Raw genomic sequence first — 11,049 nt, forward strand, 5'->3', positions numbered from 1 at the left:
AGGGAAGAACACCCTCCAAATTGGCAAAGACCTCCTTTCCAAACCCTAGTCGTCTCACCCATCAAGAGCCGCACAAAAGATGTCAAAGAATGGGGCAAACGGCCTATTTATAGCCAAAAACCGCGCCTGTCACGTGCCCCCATGTGCCCAGCAGGAATTTCCACGCGGGCGTGCGAACAGTAATTTTTGCTACAGTGCTACTACAGTAAAATTGTTACAGTATGGTGCGATATAAGACTTTTCTTCATCGACGCACACGTCCGGGCACACTGTAATTTTGCTACAGTACTAGTACAGTGAAAAACGTGGTCCAAACATTCTTCTCTTGAGGCCACATGTCCGGGCACATATCCATGTGGTAGGCTATAAGACTTTTTTTCATCGACACATCTTTTAAAGGTCTTGTAATCTTCACAAAGAGAAGGAACATGAAAATGTGGCTTCCTTTGTGCTCTTCCAACTAGTGAATTGACTTGAATCCTCTTGGAAGTTGGCACACATCTCCACGTTAATGAACTCCTCTCGTGTCTTGATCCTTTAATTGAACAAGAACTAACAACATTGTGTCTTTATAGCTTATCTTTGCTTCCTTTTTACTCTTCAAGGTATTCACAACCTATATGCATAAAGAACACCAAATACACAATAGGAGACATAAACCATGGTAAAAACGATGTTCAATACATGTAAAACATACATAAAAATATCTCTACTAAAGCACTTATCAAACTCCCCCATACTTAAGCCTTTGCTTGTCCTCAAGCAAAATTAAACATTAAACTTATGGAAAGAAAAGAGAAGTGCTTGTCCTTAGGTTCACCAAAAGAGTACAAGAATAAAATTCTAAAGTCATGTAGAGAGTCAAACATTAGACAAAACAATCAATGCTCTAACAAACAATCCAATCAAAACTGAAAGTGATAAAATCCGAATGAGTATGTGTGTGTGTGAAAAACTCAACTCATGTCAACATTATTTCCACTACTAAGTTCTTATTAGCACAGGACTTATTTATAAACACAAAGAATAGGTAGTAGAGCTTCACAAAACCTCTAAGGTAGCCTTTTCTAAAGATGCCTCCCGAGTGGCTTTCACATTTTCGAGGTAGTAGCTCTTTCTAACAATGATGATAGCTTTCACACTTTCGAAGTGGTAGCTCTTTCTAGCAAGGATGGTAGCTTTCACACATCCCATGAGATAGTTCTTTCTCTAATTAGGGCATAACAAGTATCCGATTTATGAGAGTAGCTACATACATCATGAGTGGTAGCTCTTTCCAGCCCCTATGTACAAACAACAAACAATTTCCGATTCTTTTTTTTAAATTTTTCTGATTTTTTCTGATTTTCCTCTGATTTTTTTTTTCAAATAAAAACTAGCACACTAAAGTCCCAAACACAATGAACTAGAGTCTTCATAGGTCTAATGAGTGAGAAAATTGCACAAAGAGCAATCGGACAAAAAATATTCAATAAAATTGGATGAAAACTAGAGCATGATAAAATCTAATGTTTACAACCTCCAATAACTAAGAATTAAACTCTCAACCCTAAGGTGAACCTTCATTTGCAACAAGAGCATGCTCATGAAAACACAAGTACAAGTCATGTAAAAGATGAACCCTCCCCCACAGTTAAGATGCACATTGCCCTCAATGTACACATGTAAACACAAAAAAAATAGCATCAATAGAAGCATAATTTGTGCAGGAATGCAATTAAAACTAATACTCCCCTGAACTCCTCATTAACATGTGGTGAAGTCTATCTAAAGAGCGGGTTGTAATAGTTGTGAAGCTCACACGACCATGGAATAACACACATGATCGTGTCTATGACTAAAACACCATCAACATAACTCTCAAGGCCATCTTCACATAGACAAGGGGTTCAGTGATGCTCAACAAAATAGAAAAGATGTACGAGTTCTTATAAGTAAACACATGAAGCAAAAACTTGCACAAAAAAAGCAAAGCACAAAGTTAACTAAAGTCTAAAAGAAAAACTAAAGAAAAACTAAAAATGAAAATAAAAGTATAGAAGACTAAAGAATCATGTGTGGGATGCCTCAAGCATCGACATCGTCTTCTGGTGTTGCCGGTGTGCCAAAAATAATGTTCTCATCAAAGGTTAACCGTATGAAATTAAAGCATTTCAGAACAAGTTTTTTGGTCCTTGGTGTCATACCTACAAATAAAGCTTCAAAAGAAGTCAGTTAAGCATGAATTTGATGAGTACAGGGTTCCACATGGGTGCGGAGGGCAAGCCAAGCGCTTTTCTGGCCTTATTGGGTACTCTTCGAGCCCACGCGGGAATGTAGACAAGCCACGCACCCGCGTGGATGTGTTCTGGGCTCGGCCAGGGTGCCACGCAGGTGCGTGGCGCTTAGCCCCGCGGCTGACCAGCCCACGCAGCCATGTAGGCCGGCCACTCGACTGCGTGGGTGCGTAGCCTCACTGCTGGCCAGCCCACGCAGGCGCGTGGGCCGGCCACTCGCCCACGTGGCCGGGCCGCCTCACGGCTGGACTATGTGTCTAAGTGGGTTGAAGCTCAGGCTTAAGTAAACATGTTTTTATGCATGTTTTACATATATTGAGCATCATAACGTATATGGTTTATATCTCATTTCATGTATTGGGTGTTCTTTCAAGCTTATATGTTGTGAAGGCATTGGGAATTTAAAAGGAAGCGAAGATAGGCTTGCAAGGCATAATATTGAGAATTCTTGTGACAATCAAGGAGGAAGACACAAGAGGAGTTCGTGTATGAGGAGATGTGTGCCAACTTCCATGGTTATGCAAGCCAATTTACTAGTGGAAGGCCACAAAGACAGCCATGTCTCCACATTCCTCTCTTTGTAAAGATTTCAAGACTTTTCAAGATGCGTCGATGAAGGAAAAGCCTTATAGCCTACTACATGATCGTGTGACTGATTGTTTGGCCTTAAGACGATAAAGTTTGCCATCGTGTTTGTGGAAATCACTGTAGCAAAGTAACGTAGTGATTTTAATGTAGTAGTAATGTAGTAGAAATTACTATTCATGCGCCCTCGTGGAAATTCTTGCAGTCCACGCGGGTGCACGGAAAATCCAAACAGGCGAGTAGGAGCACGTGACGAGCATGATCTGAAGCTATAAATACACCATTTGGCCGATTCTAAAGGGACTTTTTGCTAAGCTTTGAGTATAAACTTGCAGAGAAAGGTGGCTAGGGTTTGAGGAGAAGGTCTTCGCCGATTGAGAGGGAGTTCTTCACCAACTTTGATAGGTTCCTTCGATATCATAGCATTGGGAAGCTATTGGCGACCTAGCTTCGGAAAGGAACCCTTCAAGACGTGAAACTACCAATCAAGGCTAATCCACACGAATTTGAGGGGGTTTTCTCTATGGGTTTCATTGCTTTTCATTGTATCTATTATTGTTTTGTAACTAGGCCCATGGAAGGCTAAACCTTAGTTGGTATTTGGTCATGTGAACCCTAAGATCTATACTTTGTATTGATTCTCTTAATGCTTCTAGTTAATCCGAGTTGGTTTGAGTTTTAACCTTGTGATTTAATTGCTTGCTAGTGTTGTTAATCCTTGTGGTTGATTTACATTGCATGATTTAATACTTTGATGTGAGTGGTCTCTATTAGAGTTAGATTGCCAAGATTAAAGAGGGTTGAGAGGGTGAGCCTTGGGATAGAGGAGTGTCCCTTTTCCCCTTTGATTGAATGTTTCCTATCTGCGTATTCCTTTTTCTCTTTGCAACCATATTTAGTGTTAGGCGTGAGATTACTCGATTTCTCCGCCGGGACTTGTAGGGGGTTAGGATCCTTTGCCGAGAATTAGGGTTGGATCTACACTTTGGAATCGGTTTCACTCTTAGGTTTCCTTAGAGCATATTGCGGTCATATGGGGTGTGAGGTGTTGAGATTGGTCGATTTCTCCACCGGGACCTTGTAGGGGACTAGTGCCTTTTGCTTGGAGACAAGGATTGATTATCATTGGAATACCTCAACTCATTAGACTCAATTCTAGGGCATTTAGTAAATCTTGAGCTTCATAGAAGATCGTAGGGGAATCATTGCCCGACTACCTCCTCTTTAGTGATTGAGACTCTTCTACTTTATTTCTTGCGTACTTGTTTACTTTGCTTGCAATTAAGTTAACTCCATCATATTCGTTGATTCCGACTAGATAATTGAGAAGTGGTTATTACTAATACTTCTGTTCCCTGTGGATTTGACTACCCAACTCACAGGGTAATCATTACTTTGACACACGTGCACTTGCGGTTTATACGCATATTCAGATGTGTCAAGTTTTTGGCGCCATTGCCGGGGAAAGGGATATTAGGAACACTAGGACTTGATTACTTAAGTTATTCACATTTGCATTAACCTTTCTATTTCAAACTTCTCTCTTCTGTATTTCTCGTTATTCGTAGCCTTGTTTCTTTCTCCCTATTAAGTGAATAGTGATTCATGGCCTTTCATTATATTTCAGGACGACGTTTGACGAAGCATTTCTAATGGAGACAATAAAGGGATAGATGGCATCTGATGAGAAAAAGATAGAACAAGTTGTAATGTACCTAGACTCGAGCAAGCTAGAGGATGAGGTTTTGGCGGTAAGGATAGCTGAACTGCAAGAGATAGTTCAAGGACATGGAATATCTTATCAAGGGCCTTAATTGTCGAGCTTGGTAGAAGACTTCGACAAATCTACATTTATGTCTTTTAAGAATGGGGCTTAAGATAAATCAGTAGAAGTCTCTAAATCTATTTCAAGGGAAGTTGCAGCAGGGTTGATTGGGCCTGAGTATGAGACAAGCGAAGAGGATGAAACCATTAGTAGATGATCAAGATGTTTTGGGTGACCTTGGTGTGTGTGAGCTACAGTAGGAGGTAATTAAGGAAGAAGTTGAAGACACCTCACAAGGCTTTGAAGAAATTAGTCAGAAACAAGCAAGCAGGCTGCGACCGTCGATGGAAGAATCCCCTGAGTTAGAGCTAAAAACATTACCAGAACATTTGGAGTATGCATTTCTCGCCGAGGTGTCAAAGTTGCCGGTGATCATTGCTACAAATTTGTCTCTAGAACAAAAAGAGAAACTTGTTACCATGTTGAAGTTGCACAAAACAACCATAGCTTGAAAAATTTCAGATATCAAGGGAATAAATCCTTCCTTCTGCACTCACAAGATTTTGATGGAAGATAATTACAAAAACGTGATTCAACATCAATGAAGACTAAACCCAAATCTGAAAGAGGTGGTAAAAGCCGAGGTTTTGAGGCTTCTAGACACAGGAATTATTTATCCCATTTCAAATAGTGCTTGGGTGAGCCCAACACAAGTGGTACCGAAGAAGGGTGGCATGACGGTGGTTAAAAATGAGCAAAATGAATTAATTCCAACAAGAACAATGATGGGATGGAGTGTTTTCATCGATTATCGGAGGTTGAATAATGCCACAAGGAAGGATCACTTTCCATTGCCATTCATTGATCAAATGTTGGAATGACTAGCTGGCCACAAATTCTATTGTTTTCTAGATGGTATGTCGGGATATTTCGAAATCCCAATCGTCCCCGAGGATCAAGAAAAAACAAGCTTTACATGTCCTTTTGGTACTTTTCCCTATAGAAGAATGCCATTCGGTCTTTGCAACACACCCGCTACCTTCCAAAGATGTATGACAGCTATTTTTGACGACATGTTAGAAGATGTAATTGAGGTTTTCATGGATGATTTTTCGGTATCCGGGAATTCTTTCGAGACATGCTTGAAAAATCTTCAGAAGGTGCTTATGGGGTGTGAAGAGATGAATTTGGCTTTTAATTGGGAGAAATGCCACTTCATGGTCCAAGAGAAATTGTACTTGGTCATAAAATTTCTAGCCAAGGGATTGAAGTTGATCCGGCAAAAATTGAAACTATCAAAAAATTACCTCCCCCAACTAATGTTAAGGCAATTAGGAGTTTCTTGGGGCATGCAGGTTTTTATCGCCGATTTATCAAAGATTTATCGAAGATAGCTCAGTCGTTGACCAAGTTGTTGGAGAAAGATGTCCCATTTGAGTTTAATGAAGCTTGCTTGCTTGCCTTCAACATTTTAAAGGAAAGACTTGTGCAAGCACAAATCCTTATTTCACTGGATTGGAACCTCCACTTTGAACTTATGTGAGATGCTAGTGATCATGCTGTGGGGGCTATTCTAGGCCTGAGAAAAGATAAACATTTTCAGCCCATTTATCATGTGAGCAAGAGTTTGACAAGTGCCCAAGAAAACTACACTACTACGAAGAAGGAACTGCTGGCTGTAGTTTTTGCATTTGACAAATTCAAATCATACCTCATTATGTCACAAGTGATTGTCTTCATAGACCATTCGGCACTATGTTATCTAATGAACAGGTCTGATGCAAAGCCAAGGTTGATTCGTTAGGTATTGTTACTGTAGGAATTCAATATTGAAATTAGGGATAAGAAAGGGACTGAAAACGTTGTTGCAGATCATCTTTCTCGCCTTGAACCTTTAGAGGAAGAGGGGTCATGGAAGGCTGACATTAATGATGCATTTCCTGAGGAGCATTTGTATACTCTGCATGAAATTTCAGAAATTGATATGCCATGGTTTGCTGACTTCGCCAATTATTTATCAGGAAGAGTTCTACCTAGAGGACTTTCTTTCTAATAAAGGAAGAAAATTCTTTGCTAATTTGAAGCATTTTTCTTGGGAGGATCCTTATCTTTTCAGAATGTGTTCAAACCATATAGTGTGAAGATGCGTATCTGACAAGTTCCCCTTGCTTATATCCTGCAAGTGCACGGGTTTGTCGAAGTAATAATCCCGGGTGAGCGGGATCGAATCCACAGGGAGTAGGGAGTAAAGACACTTAATTCGATTCTTAGCTATGTGGAGTATCAACAATCATAAGTGTGATAATGATTCAATTCTCAACAATTAAAAGCAACAAGTAAGAGAGCAAAAGTAAGGAGGAGGTAAGGCAATCGATAAAGATGGGGTACTCGGATGATGCTTCACCTAGGATAATCGCTTCAAGTGCAAGAACTCTCTATTATGCTTCCTAATCAATGCAATGGTGAGTCGTGGAAATCCTTACATACATAGTCCCAAATCTAAGGTCAACTATGCCTAACTCTATTCATGTCCCGGAGGAGAGATTAAATAACCTCTCAACCTCGCACTCGAATAAAGTTGTAATGAGCTCTAGGGATTCCAAGTGATAAATCGCTTCCAAATTATAGACCTAACCCTTTGTTCCAGGCGGAAGGTCCCTAGCCACAATTAAGCCCTAGATACTAAGATCCCCTCAATGCTTCACTCCATTGCACGCGCAACTAGGCCCCAGCGGAGGTTCATCCCTTAGACCATTCACTCTATTATGGCCACAAAGAACTCAAGGAACGGAGGTGAATCTATCACTTCGGAGGGGAAAGGGGACGCTCCTGTACCTCTCGACTCACCCTCTCAACCCTCTCCAACCTAGCTTTGTCTAACGCTCATGGTGTGTCACTCACTCACAAGGTTAGCAACAAGAACTTTCAACCCTAGTGTCACTTTAGGGGAAATGTTCATACAATCAAGCATTCAAGGTTGGAACTCACAATAAACATCAATTTATTGAAAGCATAGAAGTTCAATGAAACGAATACATCCTAGGGTTCACAATCATCCAAGCACCCACTAGAGGTTTAGCTCTCCATGGAGCTTAATACAATCAAAGAAATCGAATGTAAAAGCAATGAATCCATAAAGAAACCCCCTCGATGGTCGTGTCGATGGTCTTGTGGAGAGTCCTCTACTCGTCATCCAAAGATTCCTTCGTTCGGTATAGGATACGCCTCGATCGAAGCTCCCCTACCAACCTTCTTCCTAATGGAATCACGATGTCGGCGCCATAGAACTTCTCCAAAACCTTGGCCAATACCCCTCGAAACCCTAGCCGAAGTCCTCTCACAAGTTGGGGAAAAGATGGAGAAAAGAATCCCAAAATCGGGGCTGAAATCGGCTTTAAATAAGGCTGCAATCGGGCGACTGCACGGGCGTGAATGATGTCACAAGCCCCTGTGAAATTTCCATACGGGCGTGGATAATTTCCACACGCCCGTGTGGATTCTCTGTTTCTCTGATTTCTTGGCCGGGCTGCTACAGTACTTGCTACAGTGTTTTGCTGCTATACCTGCTACAGAACTATGCCGGAAATACTCCCGAATTCCATACTTTCATTGGGGTAACGCAAACAGGCACACATTTACGTCGTGAATCACTTGCCTCTTCAATGATGTGCACGTTGGTGGATTTCTTGTTTTTATATGCATAAATCAGAATGTTCGAGTGTGACTGCCTTTGTGCCCCTCCAAATGAATGTGCTCACTCGAATATGAGGATGTTGGCACACACTCTAGCATCTCACACCTGACCTATGTCTTCGCCTTTGAACCTTAGCAAGATCTCCTCCAAAATAGGTGCATTATGATCCACATTGGCCTATTTCCTTCATACTCGGCCTCACAACCCTACCTACATAAAAGTAACATAAAAACACACATATTAATGTAAAAACCTGAGAAAAGTAATGCTCAATATAAGGAATGAACGCTTCGCATTCATATCGCACAAGCACTTATCAGTATCACAAAAAGAAGGATGGGATATTTTAGCACATTGTCACTCAGTACCGGTGGGTGGTCATTATGCTTCAGGGAGGATGACCGAAAAGGTCCTAGCAGCTGGTTTTATTAGCCAACATTATTTCAAGATGCAAGACAATTTGTGCAATGTTGTGATAGTTGCCAAAAAGCAGGGAATCTATCTAAACAAGATGAGATGCCGCAAAATCCAATGCAATTTTGTGAGGTTTTTGATGTTTAGGGCATCGACTTTATGGCGCCGTTTCCTAGCTCTAATGGGAATCATTATATCTAGGTCGCTGTGGACTATGTGTCTAAGTGGGTTGAAGCTCAAGCTCTCCCCATGAACAATGCTAGAACGGTAGTCAAATTTCTCAAGAAATTGTTCACTCATTTTTGGACACCTACGATTATCATAAGTGATTGAGGTACGCATTTTTGCAATGCACAACTTGAGAAAATTATGAAAAGATACGGTGTGAGCCATCGTCTTGCTACTCCATATCATCCCCAAATAAGTGGGTAAGTGGAGGTGACCAATCGAGAGTTGAAGAGAATTTTATAAAAGTCAGTGGAGCACAGCCGGAAGGACTAGTCAGAAAGATTAGATAACACATTGTGGGCATACCGGACAGTATACAAAATTCTGGTGGGGACCACACTGTATAACTTAGTCTATGAGAAAAGCATGCCATCTACCGGTGGAACTCGAGCACAAGGCTTATTGGGAAATTAAAGCAATGAATTTCAGTCTTGCCCAGGCCGGTGACCAAAGAAGGCTGCAGTTGAATGAGTTAGATGAGTGTCATTTGAGAGCTTATAAAAATGTACGCATCCACAAAGAAAGAATACGTTTATGGCATGAAAAGCACATTAGACTACACAAGGACATCAAAGTGGATGACCGAGTGTTACTTTTTAACTCCTGATTGAAGTTGTTTCTGGGGAAGCTAAAGGCCATTCGAGGTCACTCAAGTATTTCAACATGGTGCAATTGAGATCACTCACCCGGAGAAGGGAACCTTCAAGGTAAATGGACATAGGTTGAAGGAGATGGGCAAGCCACTAATGAAGAGGTTTTTCATCTTTATGAGCAACCATGAGGTAAGGATAGGTATGTCACACTTAGTGACGTCAAACAAGCGCTTCTTGGCAGGCAACACAAGCTTTTAATAAGTTCATGAGGTAAGGACAGGTATGTCACACTTAGTGACGTCAAACAAGCGCTTCTTGGCAGGCAACCCAAGCTTTTAAAATTTACTTCCTGCAGTAATAAATTCATGAGTGTGTGCCTTGATATATTTTTGATGTATGCGGGTGTTTTCATGAATTTTTTTGGCGTTGTGAATTATATTTCATGTGTATGACATGGTTCAGGGTGATTTTAATGTTAATTGTCGAAAAATTGGTTTTAATTGGGAGTTTTGGGCCCTCAGTGAACTGTCTGCAGAAATTTTATAGTTCACGTGGCCACGTGGAATTTCCACGCTGTCATGTACAGTACCCACACGGGGGAATGGAAAATTCACACCCCATGTACTTGTAAGGATGTGAGGGGCACTATTCATCATCTTCCATTTTCAAAGTACCCTTTCATCTTCCATCCTTCACTCCTATAAAACTCAAGTTTTGATATATAAAACCAATTGTTTTCAACTCTTTGGAGGATTAAAGGTGATTTGTCGGAGTTTATACTGAGTTTTCTTCTTCGATTTGATCCGGTAAACTTTTACTCCCTCCAATCCTTTCCATGTTCTTTATAACGATTTTCTTGTTGTTTCCATGGTATTTGTGTGCTATTTTTCATAGAATATCATGTTGGACACTTATTGAATGCTTGAAAATGGTTTGTATACAGTGTAGGAGTCCTACTCAGGCGATTTCGCCAGAGTCAGGCGCCTACGCGGGCATGTGGCTTGGCCACGCGCCAACATGGGCTGGCCGCGTGCAGGCAGGAGGGCCACCCGGCTCCGTGGCCCCGTTGGCTTAGAGCGGCCCTAGCCATGCGACCATGTAGCTGGGGTGCGCGGGCACATGGCCTGGCTGGCCACGCGCTCTGGCCAGCCACATGGCCGTACGCTGGGCACATGCCACGCGGTCGTGTGACGGGCTGGCAGAGGCCAGCACGCGCCCACGCGGGCGTAGCGGCTGGATAGTGGCCGTTTGGCCCTGCATTCTCTCTAGCTCGCTGCCTTCATGCGCGCGATGCCCTGTTTACACTTTATATATTCCGAACTGATATTTTTACATGTTTTCTTCACAGTTATGGCACTGCGGACCAAGAGATTGTCTCAGAAACGTCCTCGCCATGACAGGGAGCTTACCTCACAACCGGTTATCAAATTTCTTGACCCTGTTCATCAGCAACGGTTCGAGCATCTCCAGAATCTTAAGATTGGACAATCATGA

Source organism: Dioscorea cayenensis, chromosome 6, assembly GCF_009730915.1.
Source record: "Dioscorea cayenensis subsp. rotundata cultivar TDr96_F1 chromosome 6, TDr96_F1_v2_PseudoChromosome.rev07_lg8_w22 25.fasta, whole genome shotgun sequence".
NCBI lineage: Eukaryota > Viridiplantae > Streptophyta > Magnoliopsida > Dioscoreales > Dioscoreaceae > Dioscorea > Dioscorea cayenensis.